The sequence below is a fragment of the Impatiens glandulifera genome, chromosome 7 (genome assembly GCF_907164915.1).
Source record: "Impatiens glandulifera chromosome 7, dImpGla2.1, whole genome shotgun sequence".
NCBI lineage: Eukaryota > Viridiplantae > Streptophyta > Magnoliopsida > Ericales > Balsaminaceae > Impatiens > Impatiens glandulifera.
In genome coordinates this window covers 8460972-8485221 of record NC_061868.1, presented here as the reverse complement: position 1 = coordinate 8485221, position 24250 = coordinate 8460972, and the positions used below count along the sequence as shown (strand labels likewise).

General features: G+C 38.8%; 1 long non-coding RNA gene across 4 annotated transcripts; it reads right to left on the bottom strand.

Annotated features, from left to right (window-relative positions):
- Positions 1 to 2549: 2549 nt before the first annotated feature.
- LOC124910271 lies at positions 2550 to 22935 on the bottom strand. 4 transcript variants are annotated; one of them, XR_007096407.1, is made up of 6 exons: positions 22486 to 22935; positions 20621 to 20762; positions 19890 to 19957; positions 3458 to 3690; positions 2980 to 3201; positions 2550 to 2893 (listed from the first exon to the last, which is right to left on the bottom strand). It is a non-coding gene; the product is annotated as an uncharacterized LOC124910271 (long non-coding RNA). The 4 variants fall into 4 exon arrangements; XR_007096408.1 differs by lacking the exon at positions 2550 to 2893 and adding an exon at positions 20954 to 21435 and having other exon boundaries at positions 2916 to 3201; XR_007096406.1 differs by lacking the exon at positions 2550 to 2893 and adding an exon at positions 20954 to 21401 and having other exon boundaries at positions 2916 to 3201.
- Between the last annotated feature and the right edge of the window lie 1315 nt (positions 22936 to 24250).

Here is a 24250-nt window from a genome sequence, read left to right as displayed (position 1 = left end):
TTTTCAAAATCATATATAAAAAACTTTGCTTAAGATTTATTATGTTTTAAAAATAATATAATTTTAGTATTTTACACATAATTCTTTTTATTTAAATTATTTTTACAACTATAATTTACAACAAATTAGTAATAACAAATATTATAATAATTATTTTTTATTTACTAAAAATAAGTATTTAACTTATAATAATTAACTTAAACAAATAAAAAAATAATAATTAGTCAAAAGTTTTTTTATTTATATATATAATACAAATTTGCTTCAAATTTATCAAAAATATTTCTTAAAAAACAAATGGATCCTTATTATAAATCAGGTCCGGGTTGGGTCCGGGTATAGTCAGTTCGGGGCTTAAAATTTAGAGTCCTTAAGTACTCGATTTTTCGAGACGAGCTCGGGTCCAATTCGGGTTGTCACATACCTAAAATTTTTCCATGCCTATGCATGTATGGAAGACCATAGTAGTAAATACTCCCAAGACTCTAAAAGAAATAGTGCCAGTTTTGATCAATACTTTGATCTCTTCTCTTGCTTCTTCATCATCCGAAAGATGTGATAGTTTAGATTTCTGTTTTATGCTTATCATTTGTTTTACACCGAAATACCTAAGACTCTAAAAGAAATAGTGCCAGTTTTATGCTTATCATTTGTTTCAGACTGAAGCAACACACACACAGGATGAATAAAGATAGAATCTGGAGAATATCGGTTTAGAAATTAGGAGGTCGGTTTAAGGTTTAGTGAATCAGTTAGAATGATGTAAGTTGGTTAGTATGAGTCGGTTAGGATATTGAGTCGATTGGAAAATACACCTGACAGAAAAGAAGAACACAAGACAGGTTTTTATGGATGTTCAGAGATAAAACTCCTACGTCACCCCTTCTTCTCGAAACCGTGAGAAGGATATTCACTAAGGAATACACAAACACAAATACACGACCGAGACTTATTTACTGCTCGATAATCACCCGTACAATTCTCACAGAAATTGTAATCACACTTAAGCTCTCAATCTTGTAGAGAGATAAACACACTTAATTTATCTTGTCTTGTATCTTTGTTTTTCGTATCTTGTATGCTTTGCCTCTTCAGCTCATTTTATAGGTGAAATGTGCCAACGGTCACATTTCTTCAACGGATACCTTCAGGGTCATCCTTGAGTCTGATTGGTTGAGTAGAGGTTCAGCCTTGCATTAAATGCGGTTCTGGTTTCCAAGGCATAGGTCAAACCGGCTAGGTTTGTCTTTCACTTGATATAGCAACTGTCGGTTGGACAGTTGCCTGCACCTGGAAGGTTGCGCCTCTGACTTATCCTAGAGTGGAAAGATCTCTTCAGGCAATCTTCTGCAACATGCAGAGTATCATCAGACTTGTATGGATATGGCAATGTCACAGTCTGATCCTTTGATGTTATCTTCTGCAAATACACAAAGTATCTGTTTGCACCGATTTGTAAGTTGTACTTAGTTTGATATTCTTGACTTCTTTCTCTAAGTAGTCTCTTCATCGGTTTTCCAGTTGGATGCATTTCGGTTTAGGATGTCTACCGGTTTGATATTCAACCTGATAACTTCAGGTTTGTTCATTTGCTTCTTCTGTCCGGTTTGATATTCAACCTGATAACTTCAGGTTTGTTCATTTGCTCATTCTGGCCGATTTGATATTCAACCTGATAACTTCAGGTTTGTTCATTTGCTCCTTCTGGCCGATTTGATATTCAACCTGATAACTTCAGGTTTGTTCATTTGCTCCTTCTGGCTGGTTTAATATTCAACCTGATAACTTCAGGTTTGTTCATTTGCTCCTTCTGGCCGGTTTGATATTCAACCTGATAACTTTAGGTTTGTTCATTTTCTCCTTCTGGCCGGTTTGATATTCAACCTGATAACTTCAGGTTTGTTCATTTGCTCCTTCTGGCCGGTTTGATATTCAACCTGATAACTTCAGGTTTGTTCATTTGCTCCTTTTGGCCGGTTTGATATTCAACCTGATAACTTCAGGTTTGTTCATTTGCTCCTTCTGGCCGGTTTGATATTCAACCTGATAACTTCAGGTTTGTTCATTTGCTCCTTCTGGCCGGTTTGATATTCAACCTGATAACTTCAGGTTTGTTCATTTGCTCCTTCTGGCCGGTTTGATATTCAACCTGATAACTTCAGGTTTGTTCATTTGCTCATTCTGGCCGGTTTGATATTCAACCTGATATAGTTCTTGACCGTTCCTGGACAATAAGTTTATTTAAGTTAAGTTCTTTATTTGACCGGTCAATTTTATGTAACACTTATTAAATTCGTTTTACATATTGCGTGGTACACAATTGAATTGCAATTGAATCCACGCCCCACCCATGCACTACCCCACGCTCAACCCCACGCCCAACCCCACGCTAAATCCTAAACTAAAACCCTAAAAGTAATCTTGCATTTAGGTTTGTTTAGCATGTAAAAGAGAAATTGAATGATTAGAACGAGAAAGGAAGAATAGAATGTGAAAGAACCTGAGGAAGCACAGCGTCGCCCTGGCTTGACGATCGTCCAACTGGGTAAAAGTAAACGACTGGGGCTTGGGGCAGGTGCCGAGGAAACTTTTCCACGTTAGAGGCTTGGCGATCGTCCGGCTTGGGGGGATTCCCAGCTTGGGAGAAACCGTCGCGGGTGGAAGACGGCCGTGAAGAGAGGGGAAAGAAACGAGAAGAAATAGGGGGAAAAGGAAAGGAAGAAAAAAAAGAAAAAAAAGGTTAGTAAGGGTAAAACTTTCAAAATTTTTAAAAAAATATTAAAAATAAAAACTGAATTTAGTAAGGTTATTTTTTAAGATTATCCTCTTTTGAGAGGGTCATTTGATCCAATTTTCCCTAATTTGCATGAGGTCATCATTGTATAATCCTACCCTACATTGAACAGTTATAAAGATGGTGTTAACTCCTCAAAGCCAAGAAAAATCATCATGAACATGATCCTGAAAATAAAACTATACCTGTTATTTTTCCATGGACGAAGTTTAATCCCTTCCGAAACTAAACTACCACAAACGACAGCAAACTGTGCAGGCTTTAGACTTAACAAAATTTTATTCCGTAGGACCATTGCAAGCTAGAGTTCATTTTCTCCTCGAATTGCAGAAGTTGTTTCACCAAAGAGGAAATATCATGTGCATATTTATATCTAGTGCTCTAGCTTCATGGATGACATTGCTGACCTACAAAACAATTTGAATCATTAAATACAAAACATTAGGCGAATATGAACTAAGACATCACCATTTTAAAAAAGTAAAAAAAATAAAGAAGCTCATTATGTTAATATACAGGAATTTGGAAACATTGTAAGCATGCAATTTAGGACTTTGACAAACAAGTAAAGCTAAAGAAACATGGAAGATGCAATAACTCACTTATATAATGAATCTTTCACCAATACATTCTTATATAATAATATTGCTATGGTGCAATTACCTGCATGAATTCCCTCCATCCAGAAGGCTCGATTTGCTCTATCCTGTTAAGCAAGCGACTTGATCTAGCCTTCAAGCGTTCAATCTTTTCTTGTGTGAACTTAGTCATGTCTAAAATCTTTCTATACTCCTTGAAGCCTTCCGTGCGATCATTTTCTTCAAGCGTGAAACCTTCCTCCTTTGATCTTTATAACATTCAACAGCAGACATGTATGCTTCTGAAAATTGTACCACCTAGCAAAAGAAGTAGAAACACAATCATTACCTTTTTCTTTCCCACAAATTTAGAAGTGCTTAGGAGCATTTACAGTCTATTAAAGCATATAGACAAACCTGTCAAATTACACAAAAAGGTCAAGCCTAAAAATGAATAAAAATGGTACGTAGACAAGTTTATAAAATGTCCATTCTTAAATCAAAATAGTGTGATCCATGATCAGATTTTGTACAAATCGCAACCATGTTTAGATGCATAAATATGTGCACCTTGAGAAAATGTCGTCTACAAACATACAAGCCCTTTTAAAACAAAACTGCATTGCATCATGAAGCCTGAGTTTATATGCTATAGCATCTGTCTAGACAACTGAATGGAAAATTATCCTCATTGAGACACAATAAACTTAAATATTCACTTTGGCAATGAATATAGGGTGAAAGCAGTTTTGATAGAAAAATTAAGTAAGTTAATTTTCAAACCGGCCAGAAAACTAAACTACTATTAACTCTTATGTGCAGGAACATAACAACTTGCATAAACCGGCTGAAGAACATATCAAAGTAATCCGGCTCCAGATGATCAAGTCATGATCAAGAGGAACCGACCTCAACACTCTCAACAGACCGGCTATCAAAGAAAAATTTACATCCCAGCCGGATTATACTATGAAAGAGCCAACCGGGAACAAAGAACTACAAAGATGACGCAATATGACGAAATAGACGTGTCTTGGAGAAATAAAAGAAGATAAGATCCGGATCAGAAGCATGCGATAAAGACAATGATGATTCACAGATCCGACTCAGACAGCCGGAAGGTGCATGCCTGACACGTGTCTAAATCTGCAAACCAGTTACGTCATCCATACCCTAGAGGTATATGCATGCTTGCCAAGTGTCAGGAAGTTGAAACGTGCAAGCAACTTCTCTGAATCGGCGTGACCCTGAACTGACCAATCCCACGGTGAAGGAAGAAAGTGACCGTTGGGATCATCTTCACTATAAAAGGAAGACGAAGCGATCTCATTAATGCAAGGTTCAGAAATACTTAAGAGAGAGAAAGAAATCTCACGCGCGATCCAAAATTTGTTGTCTCATTTACCGAAAGCTCTATTGTGCTAAATTATTTGTATTACATCAAGAGTGAGTTGGTGTAACCGGCGAGTAGCGAGTTAGGCTCGACCGACAGTGTAATTGTTGTAATCTTGAAAGTTAGTGGAGATCCTTCTCATAATCTGATAAGAAGGGGTGACGTTGGAGGGTTTGCTCCGAACATCCATAAAAAATCTTGTCTCGAGTCTTTTTACTTATTTCCTGTTTATCTACCTAAAAACCGAACAAATACTAACCAAAAACATAATCCCACTTCGTTATCAAAACCGGTCTATACAAACTCCTTAAACCGACCCCTCATATACCTCATCCAAGTCGCGTGCGTTGCTTCAGACTGAAATAGACATTTACGCCCTTGAACCCGGTTCAAGAGTCTGTGACAGTTTACGTAGTGCTGAGAAAGGTTGTAGTCTTTAACCGGTCTATCAACAAATTGTGTTGTGTGTTGTAAGCGGCTACCCTTCCAGAAACCGGGAACACCCCGATCCTCCAAGGGCATCCCCGATCCTAACAAGTGGTATTAGAGCGAGGTTCTTAGCACTCAAGCAACCGAAGAAGATGGGAAGCATGACCCACAGCGACAAACCACCAATGTTAAACAGTGAAGCGTTTAACAGCTGGAAGAAACAGATGTATCTACATCTGATTACGCTGGATGATTAGATGAGCAGAGTTCTGAAGGAAGGGCCAATCAAGATCAACAAGGATATAGACGCATGGACAACTAAAGATCAAAGACGGAGTAACCTGGACAACCATTGCATGAGACACATCTACAAGTCTATAGATGATAACACATTGAACAAGATATCAGATTGTGACAATGCAAAGGAAGCCTGGGAGACGATCATTCAGATCCATGAAGGAAACGAAAGGACCAAGGAGAATAAAATCTTGGTGGCTACTCAAAAATATGAGAACATTAGGATGAAACCGGGGGAAAACATGAAAGAATTTAGTAACCGGTTCACTAGTGTGGTCAACGAGCTGCAAACACTCGGAAAAAGATGCGACAACCGGGAAGTAATTATCAAGGCCTTAAGATCACTGCCGAGCACAAGGGATATCAAAACCATGGTGATGAGGGAATCAAGCAATCTCGGGCAGATGAAACTGCATGACGTGTTTGAAGATCTAAAAGCCTACGAGTTCGAGATCAAGTCTCGGATCGAAGATGAAGCATCCACGTCAACTGCAACCAGAGCTTTGGTTACATCGGTGGAACCGGCGGTCCAAGTATCAACCGTTTTGGCTCTAGTCAAAAACGCTGATCAGATCAGTGAAGATGTGATGTCGATGCTCGCTTAGAAATTTGGAAGATTCATGAAGAAGAACCAGCCGCCATCTAACAACAACTTTAATTATAATTATGTTGATAAATCAAATAAAAGATGCTATAACTGTGATGGTTTGGACATTTCAGGTCAGAATATAGGAAACCAAGAAGAGACGACAGAAAATCGGAAAGCAACTATCAAGGCAACAACTACCAAGGCAACGTTATTAGGGTAACAACTACCAAGGGAATGATTATCGAAGAAATGACAATCAACGGAACGATTACCGGAGAAACGATAATCAGCAAGTCGATGAAGGGAAGGAAATACAAAAAGCACTTATTGCATCCGACGGTGGAAGCGAATGGGCGTATTCCGACAACGAAAACGATGAAGAGAGAGTAACATGTTTCATGGCAAACGACGAAGAGGTATTTGATTTCTCATCTAATGAGTTTACTAAGGAAGATTTGATTTCTGCACTCAACGAAATGGTCGCTGAGTTCAGAAACATATCTGCCTACATACCGATTCCGGTGGAACATAAAACGGTAGAGTCAAGTGGTTTAGCTGATGAGTCATGTGAAACCACAGTGTATGAACCGGCTAAACTATCCTCAGAAAATGAGGAGACAGTTCAACCGGTAACTGAATTAGATGAACGAACACTGTATGTTACGGCTGCGTGGGAAAGATCTCGTAAAGTCGTAGATCAGATGTGTAATTATAAAAGACATCCTAAGTATAGTTTTGGTATTGGATATAAACAAAACAAATCAAACGAACCAAATCAACCTAACGGGATGAAACTCACACAAGACAATCTTCCATTTATAAGATTTGTCAAGAGCTCTTCAACCAACAATGAGGCAGAAACTGTCATAAAACCAGAACTAAAATACGTAAGCCCAACTAAATCAGAAAAATGGTTTCATCCTGAGAGAAGGAAAACCAACCAGACAGAAAATAAACAAAATAAAACAAGTACATCTCGACCTCAAAAACACGCATCACCGCGATATAAGACATTCTTGAGCAAGGATCAAGAAGTTAAGCCGAATACCATAAGAACAGACACCGGGAAGGTGATCCGACTCATTCAAGTCTGGATCCCAAAGGGACTAATCAACCATGGACCCTACTGAATGTGGGTACCAAAAAGGTGTAAATATTTTTATTTTACAGGTTAGGAGAAGCAACCAGCTAAAGAACTCAGAATGGTATCTGGACAGTGGATGCTCAAGACACATGACCGGCAACGATGAGCTACTAGCAGACATCACCTATGAAACCGGAGCAGTTATAACATTTGGTGACAACTCAAAAGGTAGAATCGTGGGCAAAGGTAAGATTGTCCATGGTAACCTGTCTATAAATAACGTACTATTAGTAGAAAACCTGCATTTCAACTTGTTAAGCATCAGTCAGATGTGTGATGTAGGATACAAAGTTGAGTTTCATATGAATGCATGCTTAGTTAAAAATCATCAAAATGACATTCTATTAACCGGTAACCGAATGGGAAACATCTACAAAGTTGATTAGAAAACTGATTTTGAAAAACTGGTATGCATGATAGCGGGAAACGATTCAAACTGACTCTGGCACAAACGGCTAAACCATTTAAATTTCAAAACAATAAATTTCATATGCTCTAGGGAATTAGTTCACGGTTTTCCAAATGTCAAGTTTTCAAAAGATAAAGTATGTGCTGCATGTCAAATGGGTAAACAAATAAAGTCATCTTTCAAAAGTAAAGGAAATCATCAATCTGAACGACGCTTAGAACTCCTGCATATGGATCTGTTTGGTCCGGTTAGAGTAACTAGTCTAGGAGACATGCAATATACCATGGTAGTTATTAATGATTATTCTAAATTTACTTGGGTAACATTTCTAGCTTCTAAGAATCAAGCAACACCAAACTTGATCAAACTGATTTTGAGAATACAAAATGAAAAATCTACTCGAATAAACAAAATCAAAAGTGATAGAGGAACTGAGTTTATAAACAGCAGATTAACTACTTTTCTTGATGATTCCGGTATTAGACACGAATTGTCTAGTGCTAGAACTCCTCAACAAAACGACCTGGCTAAGAAAAGAAACCGAACTCTCAAGGAAGCCGGAAGGTCAATGATAGCCAATTCGGGTATTGCTCAAAAATTTTGGGCTGGGGCTATCAACACCGCATGTTACACTCAAAACCGGTCTCTAGTAACTAAACGTTTTTCAAAAAACCCTTTTGAGATTTACTATGATCGAATTCCAAACATACGGTATTTTCGAATTTTTGGTAGTAAATGTTTTGTTCACAACAACGGCAAAAATTATTTGACCGCTTTTGATGCTAAATCCGATGAAGGAATAATGTTGGGATACTCAACTGTAAGTAAAGCATATAAGATATATAATACTAGGACTTTAACAGTTGAAGAAACATCTCACGTTGTTTTTGATGAATCGGTTGAACGAAACACTACATTACCCTTCGACTTTCACAACAGAATGAAAAATTTCAATATCTATTTTGATGATGAAGGTGAGGTCACGGTCTTTAGACGATTTGTCAATGATCAAGCGGTTGATGCTGGATCTCAGCATGTTCAAGCTGCTTTACCGCAGAAAGTTGACTCTTCAGTTTCAACTGAAGAAATCGGTCGGTCCGACTCTGTTCGGCCTACCGATCAGTCTAACCTTGATCAGCCAACCGAAAGCTTGAAAGAACAAAAATCATCCTCTTGAACTAGTAATAGGTAACACATCCTCACCCGTCCGAACTAGGCAACAGAATTTGGAACACTATGAAAACTCAGCTTTCATATCACAAATTGAGCCGAAAAAGGTGGATGAAGCATTGTCAGATCCCGACTGGATCCTAGCAATGCAAGAGGAACTAAACGAGTTTGAGAGAAATAAAGTCTGGTACCTAGTCCCTAGACCGAAAAACAAACCGATTGTAAGAACACGATGGGTATTTAGAAATAAACTCAATGAAGACGGTTTAGTTACGAGAAACAAGGCCTGGTTAGTGGCTCAAGACTACAAACAGGAAGAAGATGTTGATTTTGAAGAATCATTTGCCCCTGTAGCTAGACTTGAGGTAATTAGAATATTTCTAGCATATGCAGCTTTCAAAAATTTTCAAAGTTTTTCAAATGGATGTTAAAAGCGCTTTTCTAAACGGTAAAGGTAAATGAAGAGGTGTATGTTAATCAACCTCCAGGTTTCAAAAACTCAGAATACGAAAATCACGTTTACTAGTATGACACAGGCTCCAAGAGCCTAGTATGACACATTACAGCAATTTTTATTTAACCACAAGTTTACAATAGGTTCAGTCGATAAAACATTTTTCAAATTTGAGAAAAAGGAACACATATTACTTGTTCAAATATATGTTGATGATATTATTTTTGGATCAACCGATCCAAAGTTATGTGATAAATTCTCGAAAATGATGACTGACAAATTTCAAATGAGTATGATGGGAGAACTGAGTTTCTTCCTAGGACTTCAGGTCAAACAGATTGAAACCGGAACGTTCATAAGCCAGCCAAAGTACACAGCCGAACTGCTAAAGAAATTTGGAATGGATACATGTGCTGAGGCGGCTACACCAATGAGCTCTTCCATAAAATTAGACAAAGAAGAGGATGGTCAAGCCGTTGACATCACAGTATATCGGGGAATGATTGGATCCTTGCTCTACTTAACAGTCAGCCGACCAGACATCTTGTTTGCTGTTGGAGTATGCGGGAGATTTCAAGTCAACCCAAAACAATTACATTACACCGCAACTAAAAGAATATTGAAATATCTGAAGGGAACTCAAGATGTTGGACTTTGGTACCCAAAAGATTCAAGCTTCAATCTCATAAGTTACTCAGACGCGGATTACGCAGGATGCAAAATCGATAGAAAGAGTACAAGTGGAACTTGCCAATTCCTGGGTGACCGGCTCGTTACATGGAGCAGCAAGAAACAAACTTCAGTTGCAACATCAACCGCAGAGGCAGAGTACCTAGCAGCCGGAAGCTGTTGTGTACAACTCCTCTGGATCCAACAGCAACTAAGGGATTTTGGAGTAATAGCTGAAGAATCACCAATATTTTGTGACAACACCAGTGCGATAGCGATAACATACAATCCGGTGCTGCACTCACGAACGAAACACATTGACATAAAACATCATTTCATCCGGGAGCATGTTCAAGAGAAGCACATCCGGATGGAATATGTCTCAACTGAGCAACAAGTCGCTGACATCTTCACCAAACCGCTACATGAAGCTAAGTTCTCTCATTTCAGAAATATTCTAGGACTTACCGATATCAAGCAACTTATACCATGATCATACATGCATACTGTTTACATACATCATCATGAAAAACCGGGATATGCGTTCAGGGAGAAGCCCTCGCTTCTCAAACCATATTCAAATAGGCCATTAAATATTCGAGGATGTTAACCGAGAGAAAGTCTCTGGTTATGCCCGATTATTTCATGATGTCAAACTACATGTATACTTACTACGCGGTTGAAATGACCTGACAGATGTGGATAAACTTAATCCAAAGTTGAACAAATGTTGATGCGATTCAACATTTCTTCACACCGGAATAAAACATCCAACTAAAACCGGTCACGGAAAACCGATTAGTACAAATGCATTTTGGTTTAGATAAACTAAACTTTTCCGGTTAACTTGGGATAACCAACCGCGTTCTCATGCATAACTTGAAAAATGAAGCCTGTAATTAATAAAATAGTTTACCTCAATCGAGATGACGACATGTGTCCATCATCAAGAGAGGGAGACTAACATCTTGTCAATAATTTATTGTCATCATGAATATCTTAGTAATGATTAACTTTGCATTGGAAATAAACATTATACACTTCAACAAGTTAAAGCCTATTAACTAATCGATGACATCACTAAGCATGCTTAGCCTATTGATTTAGCCGAACCCCTAGCTATATAAACAACCCTTTAATCCTACAACACTTCACAAAATTTACTATTCACAAAAAAAATTTCTTGAGCTAAAACTATCTCAAGACAATGAACTCCGATCCACTTGCAAAGAAAATATTGTTGGCTGATTTTAATTCTATCTACCAATACGAAGACCATGAAGTCAAAGACATGTTCTTAGCTAGGGATGGCAATGGGTACCCGTATGCCCGATACCCGTGGGTACCCGATAGTCGGGTTCGGGTATTTTAAATCGGGTATGGGGTCGGGGTCGGGCATGGGGTATGAGAGAAGATACCCAATCGGGTACGGGGTCGGGGATGGGGAGTGTGTGAAACCCAAACCCGATACCCGATACCCGATTATATTAATATGAAAAATAAAATATATTTTTTATTATAGTTTAATGTAACATTTCAAATATCTCATTATTACAAATATCATCATTAATATTTTGCTCTTATCCATACTCCACTCAAACATTATTTCTTTATATTCCCCAATAAGACATTATTTCTTTATATTCCCCAAAAAGTTATTTCTTTCATCATCTTCAAATTTCCTTTTAATAATAAGATGTATTTCAATCTCAACACTCTTCATATTCAATCTTTAACTTTTTTTTTTAATATTCATTATATTTTCTTCCTCTAACACAACCAAGTTCTTATTTTTTCAAGATTTTCAACATAAATACATAGGTAAGTAATGTTTTTATTTATTTTTTTAACATTCATTCTAACTTTTCTTCACTTTAGCAACAACAAAGTTCTTATTTCTTTCAAGATCTTCAACATAAGTCAATATTTTTTTTTACATTTATTCTAATTTTTCTTCACTTTAATAACAACCAACAAAGTTTTTATTTTTTTTCAAGATCTATAACATAAATACTTAGTTAAGTAATGTTTTTGTTTATATTTTTAACATTTCGTTATTAATAATTTTATTATTTATTACAATTATTATGTTTCTTTTTCTTCAACTTCTACATTTTTTAAGTTTTTAATCGGGTAATGGGGTACCCGTCGGGGATCGGGTACCCGTTGAATCGGGGATGGGGATAACATTACATATACCCGTCGGGGTCGGGTTCGGGGATGGGTACTTCACTACCCGACGGGTAGGGTACCCGTTGCCATCCCTATTCTTAGCCGTTGAAAGAAGCGGGCTAAGAGGATTTTTGGAGAACAGGTTAATCATCGACTACTTGGTAGCTGATGAGTTCTTCGAAACTGCAAAAGAGGTGCACCGAGACATAATCGTGGCACAGGTCTATGGTCAATCTTTCTTATTCAGCGAGACGAATTTCGCTGAATACTGCGGTTTACCCACTGAAGGGGTAACCGACCTTACTTACTCCCCGGTGACCATTGAAGAAATGTGTCACCGGTTCTCCAATTCTAACACCCCGGTTAAACCCTGGGTGCTAAAAGCCAACTATTTCACAAGTACCAGATTCTGTGTGAGATTCTGGGAAAGTCAGTTCTGGGTAGAGAGAAAAGCTACTACTACACCCAGAGGCTCTTTGAGATGATGATTTCCATCACGGTTGGGACACCGGTAAACTGGTCTTGGATCATCTTCAGCAACCTGAAGAAGATGATTCTCTCAAACAAAACCGGTTATGCTCCTCAGCTAAGTGGTTTCTGTGCTAGTCTGGACATCCACTCCGGACCTTTCGTTACTCTTCATCCAAAGCATGTGCTCATGAAGGAGAGAATCCAAGAGCTGATCGACCGGTGGGAAGCAGCAAAAGCCAAAAGGAATCAAGCTGCCGGTTCATCTAATGTTTAAACCCTCTTCATCTCTTTCCCAATCCACCAAACCGGTAATTTTGTTGTACTACCGATTTGGTACGTTTTATTAATGAAAAATCATTTCTTTCCCCTTCGATCAAAAACAAAGGAATCCTAAAGAAATAACCAACATTAAATGCTCCGTATCAAACCAAATCAAATCAATATTGAAAAATGAAATATTTGCTTTCCAAGAAGCACGCCTGATCCGATTAGACCAGACAAAAATTTATCCTCTTGAAAACTTATTAGGCATTTATGACCAGACATAAACGGTCTGATTTTTCAAATATTCTCATTAAATGCAACCAACCGCCCACACTATAAAAAGGGAACCCATCCTTCTTTATCAAATCACACTTCAAATAATTCTCTCTCTAAGTTCGAAACTTCAAAAATCTCATTCACTCCTTGCTAATATCCTCTTCCAAAATGAATGCCGAATTGAGAAACACAATCATTGTCGATTTCCGTGAAATGAAGAACGTCCGGTTTCACGAAACTATATTCTCACTGATTGTAGAATCGGGGCTGCAAGGATTTCAGACACCATCCTCGAAGAGGAGGTGTACGAATTTTTCAACAACGGGCATATTCTTGATGATGGTAGCATAAGGACCATCATTAACGGAAGATTTCTTCGGATCACCGAAGAACACTTTGCTCATTTCTTCGAACTTCCAACCGAAGGATTTTCGGACTTCCCAACGCCGTACTTTCCGGCTAAGGAAGACTATGCCTTCATCTTCTCTTGCTCCATTCATCCGGTCGATGACCACGGAGAGAATGATGATCTTGCTCCTCAATACCAAGTCTTTCATGACTTGGTCCAGCGGTTTATCATGGGCCGAATGCCTAACCAAAACTACAATCGGGAGGCTTTCAACATCATGATAGCCATCGTCCGAAAATCGCCCATAAACTAGGTTACCTATCTCTTCAACAACTTGAAGAAACTTATCTCTGCTCCAAGGGGAAGGATCGACTTCGCTCCCCAAATCACCCGATACTTGGAGGTTCATCGTCGCAACCTCGGGCCCGGTGTTCCTGTCGGACCGGCCAACACAATGACTCTATCCATGCTGAATAGATGGATATCGAGGATTGAGGAACGAACAACTGACAACACCGTGGACAAATGGGTTGACAGAATGATCGAGGGGGAGTGGCTTGATCTTCTCTAAGTTTATGTACTTTCCGGTTATCTGGTCATTTTATTGTAAGACCAGACAGCCATTTAATGTCTTTCTGCTTCGGCTTTATTAATAAAACTTCATATTTCTAAGTATCCGGTTTTCACATAAGTTTCCTTCTGGTTCTATCCTAACTAAACAAATTATTGTTAATCAAAGTTTCCGGTTAACAACATTTCCGGTAAATCAAAATATCAAACAAAATCTGAAAAAAAATTCAATATTTACCGCCCACGGTTTACCGTCCCCGATTTACCGTCCACAGTTACTCTCTACAATTACCGCCTAAAGTTACTGCAGTAAATTTTGGAGGGAAAATTGGCGCCAAAACACAAACCAAGTGACGGTTCAACTTCTAACCGTTCAGAACCGCTCCCTATATAAATCTAAAACAGTTCATTATTTGCAAAAGCTCTCTCTCTAAAATCTTAAACTCTCTCTTGATTTACGATTCTCTTTGATCTTCATCTTCTTTGCTCATAATCTCGCCATGAATCTAGATAAAGCACCGTTTCAATACATGTTGCAGGTCGATTTCAACGATATCGATGAACACGATGCGGAAGAACACAAGGCTGTGCTGCAATCCTTGAGAGATTCGGGGTTGGAAACGTATCTTTCTGGCCCGTTCGTCGTGCATCCAACGAAGTTGAAGAGTTCTTGACGACGGCGACTCTAACGAAGAGGACGGTCTCCGCCACTATGAACGGCAAGGTGGTTAATGTAACAGAAGAAATCTTCTCGGAAGCACTCGGTTTACCGAATACCGGGCTGGACTTCAAAACAAGCTTGACAGATGCAAAATCTAACGTCGTCCGGCTAGCTATATCAATTGATGACAAGGATCTGGTGATTCACTCCAGCCGGAAGATCAAACTCAAGCCGAAGTTCAGATTGCTGGTGAATATAATTTCGAGATCACTTCAGGGTAGAGGAGGCAACTTCGACAACCTGACAAAGCTGAAACTGAAGATGCTGATGGCAATTGTCCGCGGTGACAAGATTAACTGGGGAACCGATCTGTTCGAACAGTTCTGCGAGATGGTGGTGAAGAAGGATGGTCGGGTTCAGGCATACGCCATGCAGATAGGGAAGATCCTTCAGTTTCTTCAAGTTGAACTCAGTGAAGGTCACCGCTCCCATCCGGTAATGTTCTAAACTCTGAGCAGATGAGCAAAAGAACTACTAAAGCGGCTAGGCCGAAGACATCCAGGACCAAGTCCTCGAAAGGAACTAGTTCGTCTGCACCGGCTGGTGAAAGTTCAAAACAAGCCGATCCTAAGGGAAATGCGGTTCAAACCGAAGTCCCGTAGAAAAAGGGAAGAGAGAAGAAGTCAGCGAAGAAAAGCACCCAGAAACCGGTAGATTCCGAGAAAACTCTATCCTCGGACAATTCACCAAAGAGAACCGCGGATCTATTTCAGCCGACCCCAATCAACACAGTCCATCACAACCCAGCCGATTCCCCATCATCAAGGCAAGCCAAACCCTCGGGGATCAAGAAACTCAGTCAAAGTCGAAGGAGTATCCGACTACAGAGGTTAATATTCATTCCGAAAACTCCAAGTCCCCTATCAAAAACCTCGATGAAATAATGGCCGACGTGGGCTTAAGAACCTTAGAGGTCATAGTGGACGTAGTCCAAACAATTGTTCATGAAACAGAAGATGATGTGACAAGTCTTCTCAAGCCAACTGATCAGGTTGAAGCAACCGGTCAACCCGAAATCCATCCGGTCGAAGAAACGGCCAACACAGAAAACATCACCCCTCCGGCTCAAGAGGGAAATAACGAAGAAAGAGAACCATCCGGTTCCGTTGGAGGTAAATCCGTTCCAACCGAATTAACTATTCAACCGGCTCAAGACGGGCAGACGAATCCACTAATCACACCTGAAGGCCCATCTCAGGTCAACAAAGGCAAAGAAGTTCAAGTTAAGGATTCTCCGGTGAGAGGAGAAAGTACGCTGCAAACCGGCTCACAAACTGAAATTGTGTCCGAAGCCGAGGTCCCCATTTCAGCAGAGGAAGAAGAGGAAATGTTTCAGAAGTTCATCCAGGATATGAACAAGGAAGCTGAAGAGCTAGCCTCACCGTACCACTTATGGGTCAAGCTGCGTTGTGAAACGAAGCTATCAGACATGATTCCCGATCTTAGCGGTAACGAGTATTGGGAGAAACTCATAGCCTTAGAAGAAGAAGCTCTTAAGGTATTGGGTACCGACATAATCCAAGCCGCATACGTCAAAACAATTGTGATTCAAGAATACGCCAAGTTGCAGGCAGTAGATGATGCCATGAAGAAGGCAGAAGGGGAAGATCTAACTCCAATAGAGTTAAAGATGCTTGAGCGGTTTCATACGTACAGAATGATCTCACACAGAATGTTGACCGGCTTGAAGCAGAATGGAGAGACGTGTGCAAACATGTCTTAACGCATGCCGATCACTTTCGAAGCAAACCCATTTATCATACCGGAGAGTCATCTAAGACAGCAGAAAACTGGAGTAGAGTTCCTCCACAGACTGATCAGGCTCCAGGACTTGAGCAAATGAAGGGAGTAGTTGTTGACACAAATATCTCTTGTCTTCACAAGTACATCATTGCTACAGATGAGAAAATTGCAACCTTTCAAACCAATCTGACTGAAACCGTCCGGGCATCTATTCACTCTGAGATTGTAGAAACAGTTCAAACATCAATCAAGTCAATGATCGCCGAATCTATTCAAACCGCAACCGCTCCTATACTTGAAATGATGCAGTCTATGGCAGCTCAGATTGAGGAGTTGTCTAAACTGCAAGCTGATAAGGCTCAAGAACAGATTCGTGCTGATGCCAAAAGAGTCAGGAGACTTCAAGATGAAGACGAGGCTAGGGAACGGTTGAGAAAAGAAATCGAAGACAAAGATCATGAGTTGGCCAAGCAATGCAATGAGGAAGAAAAGGCCGCCCAAACGGAATCCACACCGGCACAAGCCTCTCACTCTATGAAAACAAGGAACAAGAACAAGCGTAAGGCGGTCTTGACCTTGATGAAACAGGTGAAACAAAGCGGTTTAGAAGATCTTCAACCGGAAGGACAATTTGAACAACCTCTAGATGAAGAAGAAGAGGAAGATGCTACACGACTTAACCAGAGAAAGAAGAAAGCAGTTGAAACATCAAACACACTTCCTAGCTCCGGTCCGATCATTGCCCAATCATCTCGCCCACCCAGACTAGTAAGCGGCGGCTTCGGGTTCAACAAGCGAACTCCCGGTATATCAAGTGTATTTACCGGATGACAAATTGATGCAGAAAGGAGGGAACGGGAATGGAAGGCAAAAGAGGAGGAGGAAAGGAAGAAGAAAGAGAAAGAAAAGGGGGATCATCCAATCCTTAGCTCACTTTTACTTTATGAACAATTTACTTATACTATTTATTGGCCTCTTTGTTTCAGAACTAAGTTAATTTTCTTAATATCTCAAAATAATGATTTCACTATACACCCTTTGACAAATCAACGTGTTTTGAAATTTTTCTTAGAAAAACATCAAAAAGGGAGAAATCGTTAAACACATTTTTCAAACCGGTCATACATTACGATTTTTGAATATTTATTCTAAATAATCAAAAAAATGAGAAATTGATAGAAAAAATAAGTTAATTTTCAAACCGGCCATACATTACGATTTTTGAATATTTATTCTAAATAATCAAAAAGGGAGAAATTGATAGAAAAATTAAGTAAGTTAATTTTTAAACCGGCCAGAAAACTAAACTACTATTAACTCTTATGTACAGGAACAGATCAACTTGCATAAACCGGCTGAAGAACATATCAAAGTAATCCGGCTCCAGATGATCAAGTCATGATCAAGAGGAACCGACCTCAACACTCTCAACAGACCGGCTAGCAAAGAAAAATTTACATCCCATCCGAATTATACTATGAAAGAGCCAACCGAGAACAAAGAAGTACAAAGATGACGCAATATGACGAAATAGACGTGTCTTGGAGAAATAAAAGAAGATAAGATCCGGATCAGAAGCATGCGATAAAGACAATGATGATTCACAGATCCGACTCAGACAGCCAGAAGGTGCATGCCTGACACGTGTCCAAATCTGCAAACCGGTTACGTCATCCATACCTGAGAGGTATATGCATGCTTGCCAAGTGTCAGGAACTTGAAACGTACAAGCAACCTCTCTGAACCAGCGTGACCCTGAACTGACCAATCCCACGGTGAGAAAAGAAAGTGAGTGTTGGGATCATCTTCACTATAAAAGGAAGACGAAGCGATCTCATTAATGCAAGGTTCAGAAATACTTAAGAGAGAGAAAGAAATCTCACGCGCGATCCAAAATTTGTTGTCTCATTTACCAAAAGCTCTATTGTGCTAAATTATTTGTATTACATCAAGAGTGAGTTGGTGTAATCGGCGAGTAGCGAGTTAGGCTCGATCGGCAGTGTAATTGTTGTAATCTTGAAAGTTAGTGGAGATCCTTCTCATAATCTGAGAAGAAGGGGTGACGTTGGAGGGTTTGCTCCGAACATCCATAAAAAATCTTGTCTCGAGTCTTTTTACTTATTTCCTGTTTATCTACCTAAAAACCGAACAAATACTAACCAAAAACATAATCCCACTTCGTAATCAAAACCGGTCTATACAAACTCCTTAAACCGACCCCTCATATACCTCATCCAAGTTGTGTGCGTTGCTTTAGACTGAAACATACATTTCCGCCCTTGAAGCCGGTTCAAGAGTCTGTGACAGTTTGCGTAGTGCTGAGAAAAGTTGTAGTCTTTAACCGGACTATCACCAAATTGTGTTGTGTGTTGTAAGCGGCTACCCTTCTAGAAACCGGGAACACCCCGGTCCTCCAAGAGCGTCCCCGATCCTAACAAGTTTCTTCCTCCACACTTTCATCTCAATCAAGAAAGGAGAAATTTCACTAGTAAAAAAAGAGTCTATAGAGATTGGTCTCCCAATCGCTATTAGCCTCTAAACCAATCGCTGGAGACATAAGGCGATTGGTTATAATCCAATCGGTAGAGGTTTCCTCGTCGTTGTCTTAATTGGAAGCGGCGATTGGTATAATACCAATCGCTATAATCTTATGGCGATTGGATTAAAACCAGTCGCGATTTACCTATACTCAATGGCGACTGGTTGAACACCAATCGCAACTTCCATACCGTCTCTGGCGAATTACAGAAGACCAATCGCAACTTCCATACAGTCTCTGGCGATTGGTAATGCAACCAATCGCTACAGACTTTTTTTTTATAAAATTAAAAAAAAATCTTCATTCATCAAAATCTTACTTCAACACAATCTTTATAAAGTATTTGCATTCAATATAGAATATTGCTGTGAAAAGAACAGCCAACAAAATCTAACCAAATTCTAGAAAAGAAAACTTGACCATATAGATGTAATAACTCACAATAGAAACAGAAGAAGGGTGGTCAGAAGCAATTAGAGGATGTAATAAGAAAAGAAAAACTAGCATCAAATACCAGTTATGCAATGACCTACACTAAGATCTAGAAATTTAGGCATAATCTTTTCTATAGTCCCCAAGTATGCAATGGCCATACCTAACTCTCAAGAAACCACAACACCACTTTTAAGGAACATAAATATATCTTCCAAACTACATACATCATATATACAAGGTTTTACTTCTATTTATCGTTAGAAACAGTAAATCAGAGCCATGCATTATGCAATACAAAACAAAGCAGCGGTAATGGATCTCCTTTTTCATAAATTGAAAAGCATAAACTCCATGATGAAATTAAAGCACAGTATGAATACCATAGTTAGGATGAGATTCAAAAAAAAAGAGTGTCAAACTTACACAACTTTTGGTGATGTGCACAAGTGAAGCATTTGCCAGAAAGTATATTCAATATCCATTTGTTGCCACTACAATGAATATCATAAGAAAAAAGAGAATTCAATTAACATGGTAAACACAAACAACTCACGGGAATGACATCCTTAATGTACACATTTAAACAAAAAGGAGTAACCCCCTATCCTTAGCCAATTACAAAAGTAGAAGAAACAAGAGTCAAACTGTATATCTTTGCTCTAGTCAGGTGCTACGATTTTGCATGAAGATGAAGAAATCTCAACTTGAAATGCTGGAAAAGCAGAAAGAAAGGATACAAAATCTGCATTATCAGTCTTTCTTATACCGAAATGATACTAGTATAACTGTTTGTTATCATTTCACTCAAAATTCATGGAATCTTCATATAGATGTTTGATAATCCTCCTTCAAAATACGCATTAATCATTTAGTTATTCTCAGTGCACTAAATTTCAAGTGGAAGTTCATTTGCTTAGATTAAGATCACAACTGTAGTTTATTTATGACTTAAAAGCAGATAATCACAAACTTAAATTGTTGATAAATATATATATATATATATATAAGTAATGTATTTGGCCTATAATCCCAAAAACACCATGCATCAGCTTAGAGACAACCAAACAGATTAATCCACAGAAAAGACGTTTAATCCAACCAGTCAATTCATGATTTCAAATAGCACAAATTGTTAAAAGTAACGAAATACATACCTAGAGTGGGTATGTATGTATCATTGTAGCAAACGGGAAAAAGAGCAATGTTGAGTTTCTTTAGCTGCATAAGGTTTTTGTCTCTAACGCAATCAAGCGAGATTTGAACCTCACGACCAGTTGTTTTATTGAATTTCTTTAGCTGCATAATGTTGAGTACTTATCATTATTAACTTCCTGTTCTAGCTGTTTTGTTTGATAAGCAAAGACACGTAGAATCAAGAAACAAAACAGACAAATATGTTCATAGTATCGAAAATTAAAACTAAACAAAAGAAAAAACTTCAATTTCACACTCTTTAGCATGAAGTTAAACTAAATCGAGGTACGTACGAATCAGGGGCAATCACAGATGCAGGACCTAACAGAAGAAGGAAGGAGAAGAGAATCGGAAGAAGAAGGTCGCCTTCAGCTAACGAGTGATCTTCGTTCAATCGATTGGTTTTATAAAATCCGGATAAAATCGAGTCCAATCGAATGCTAGACAGTTGTTATGAATCGTCTGGAAACCCTAATCCACCAGAGGTACAATCCGCGTCTGTTGTTGATCCCAGAAGATGCTCCTTTCTTCTATTCGATCTTCATTTCAACGGTTCTGTTGAGTCGAAGATTTGCGTCTGACTTATATTCGACCTTCATTCATCAAATTGGATCTCAGAGATTTCAACGGTGAGTCGAAGATGAAGATGGGATTGGTAGCATTGAATCACTCCGTCTGCAACTTAACTTAGCAATCGATTGGTTTCACCTCATATCTTTTCAATCTTCGTTCTTCCTTCAGCTGGATCGGCAAGAAAAGCATAAAGAAGAGTTTTCTAGACGAAAGAAGAAAGAAAAGCTGGATAGGTTTAAAAATATATGAACAACTAGCTGTTATAATAACAGGTGAAATTGCATATTTCCAATAAAGGAACCTGCTAAACATTCTTTGTAAAATCAAGTTTTCTTTCTTCTACTCATCATGAAAAGTAAGCCCTAAATATATATGCAGCAGATGTTAATGGAAGAAGTTAAACTTGCAAAGTCGAAATGGCATATTATGACATCCTCACTCATCAGGTACCCCACGTTTCATTTTATTTATAATTTATACAGTTCCAATTTCCAAAGACATCAATTTGTTTGTGATGAGAGTACATATGTATTATGAAAAAGAAAATGTTGAACTATGTTAACTTGGGGATATATGAATGTCTATTTGAGTTGTAATTTTTCTATGTTCTGATTGGAAATGCATATTGCGGGGAAGTAGTAAAGGTCTTATAATAATGAAATATGTGGTTGGACTTTGATTTCTTTGCTGTCTTTATTTGACTGAGCTAATTAAATTAACATGTACAGTTGTTTGGCTGATAATATGAGATTTGATGGTGACTGGCAGCAGCAGCAGATGCAGCTTGATTGTAAAAAATTAGAACATAAAAGTCAAATAATTCAAACTCAACTGACATTTGCCTACTACACTTTCAAGCACATTTTCAAGAAATATAACATGCCCAACTCTTGCAGTAGCAAGTTCATCCTGAAGCCACCTAACTAAATGCATAAACCAAAATTAACAAAAAGTCCTACTTTGTATGTTTTCTCTACAATTTCTCAAATGTTCAGAAAGAGGCAATGGCCAATGTTATTTAAGAATTAAGACAGCAGCAAGACCACTTCTTATTTTCATCATATTTGATTACAACCGTTCATGTCAAGTTCTTCCTAAAATCTCGCAATAATCAAATTCCATAATCCACAGCCAAAGCCAGTTTCAAATTGAACAAACAATAAAGATGAAAGATACACCAGATTGAATCACAACATTCGAATTTTATTCTCGCATAGAAACATGATAAATACACAAGGGATTATAGACTTACGATATGAAATGCTGCTCAAGAATTCCGCACGAAGATTAAAACCCAAGTACAACCCGCGTCTGTTGCAGAATATGAAACGTCTGACTTCTATTCGACCATTCATCAAATCGCCATTCTATAAACGTCTGTTGTAAAAGATGAAACCCTAATCCACCGGAGGTTCAGAATTCCATTCTCAGAAGATGAAACCCTAATCCACCGCGTCTGTTGCTGGGAATCTCCGGAGCTGTTGCTGTGAGTCGGAAGAGGAGGTTCAGAAGATGAAACATCTGTCGAAGATTTGGGAATCGAAGATCTAGGACTTCGACTAGGACTCTGTTCGATTTGGGAATCTCCGGAGCTAAGAAGAAAAGTAAAGTAGTTTCCAAACGAAAGAAGAAAGTAAAGTTGTTTTAAAAAGGAAACCGTGATTGGATGCTTATCCAATCGCCATTCTATAAAATACCAGCGAGTGGCTTCTTTTCCAATCGCGGTTAATGTCTAGTAGTGATTGGTTTTATAACCAATCGTTTTCATTCAAGCTAGTAGCGATTGGTTAAAGGACCAATCGTCATTATAAGGGTAGTTGCGATTAGATTTAATTCCAATCGCCATTATGAACAGTAGTAACGATTATTCTAAACTCAATCGCCAAGTTTGCTAGCTATTTACCCTTTTTTACTAGTGTTTGCACCGGATAGGACGTATTCGAGATGATCAAATCTAATATTTTTGTTTTCCTTTCGGGTTGATCTTTGACTTCCAAAAAGTGAACATTCTTCGTGTTCACAGTTTTTAATTCATAAAAGTTGACCTTCTTTAAACTAAAAGAAGAAGGGTGAAGCAGCAAAAGAAACAGTTGTAGCTTCTTTGTTTCTTGTTAATAACTGTATCTTACTTCATCATCTTCAGAGAGAGCGCTCAGAACAGGAACATTTAAACTCCAAGACCAGGTCTCTTGTGATCCATACATGCACCATAGGCCACCTAGTCCAGATTCGGTAACTTTTTGCCACTGAATTGGCTCCTTATCAAATAACCTTGCCATAATGTCCCGTGGCAGAGCATCTCCATGAGCCAATGCTACATTTGGAAAACCTGCTTTATATACTGTTTTAATCCAATTCTCTGTAAAAAGATACCAAGAATTGTCTAAACTAAAAGCCTAAACCCTAAACTAAAACCATAAAACCTTCCTACTCAACATGCAAAAACAGTAAAATCATCGGGAAGAGTCGAACTAACCTAAAAAATGTTGGGCAAACGTCGGGGAGACGGGCTTAGCGTCTCCGGGGCTTGGCGATCGTCGGGGAGTCGACCTAGAAGCGTGTGGCGTCGTCGGGTAGTCGGGCTCGAGGGGTAGGCGTCCGACGATCATGGGGGAGTCGGCTGGAACCGTCTTGGCTCCTACTTTGATACCATTCTCTGAACCCTAATTTCAAAGCTCGTCAAGAACGGACAATTGATTCAGTTCAAGTTCCTGTCCAAGTTTTTCCACCAATGGCACTATTGAAGCGAGATTGCACAGATCTTCTTTATGTTCATCCAGGAGACATTCCATGAGAAATATTGACTCATACAGTTCTGACCCGCCAGAACTACTTCGAATGGTCTACCAGCATGCAATTGACACTTACTGCGAAGATGAAGATGTATTACATTGAAGGATCATTCAAAGCTCCGACTGCACCTCAAGATGATATTCGCTGGAATATGATTGATGCAATGGTCCGATCTTGGATAATGAACACAATCGACAAAAAGAAGAGAATTCATTTTCAGAGCA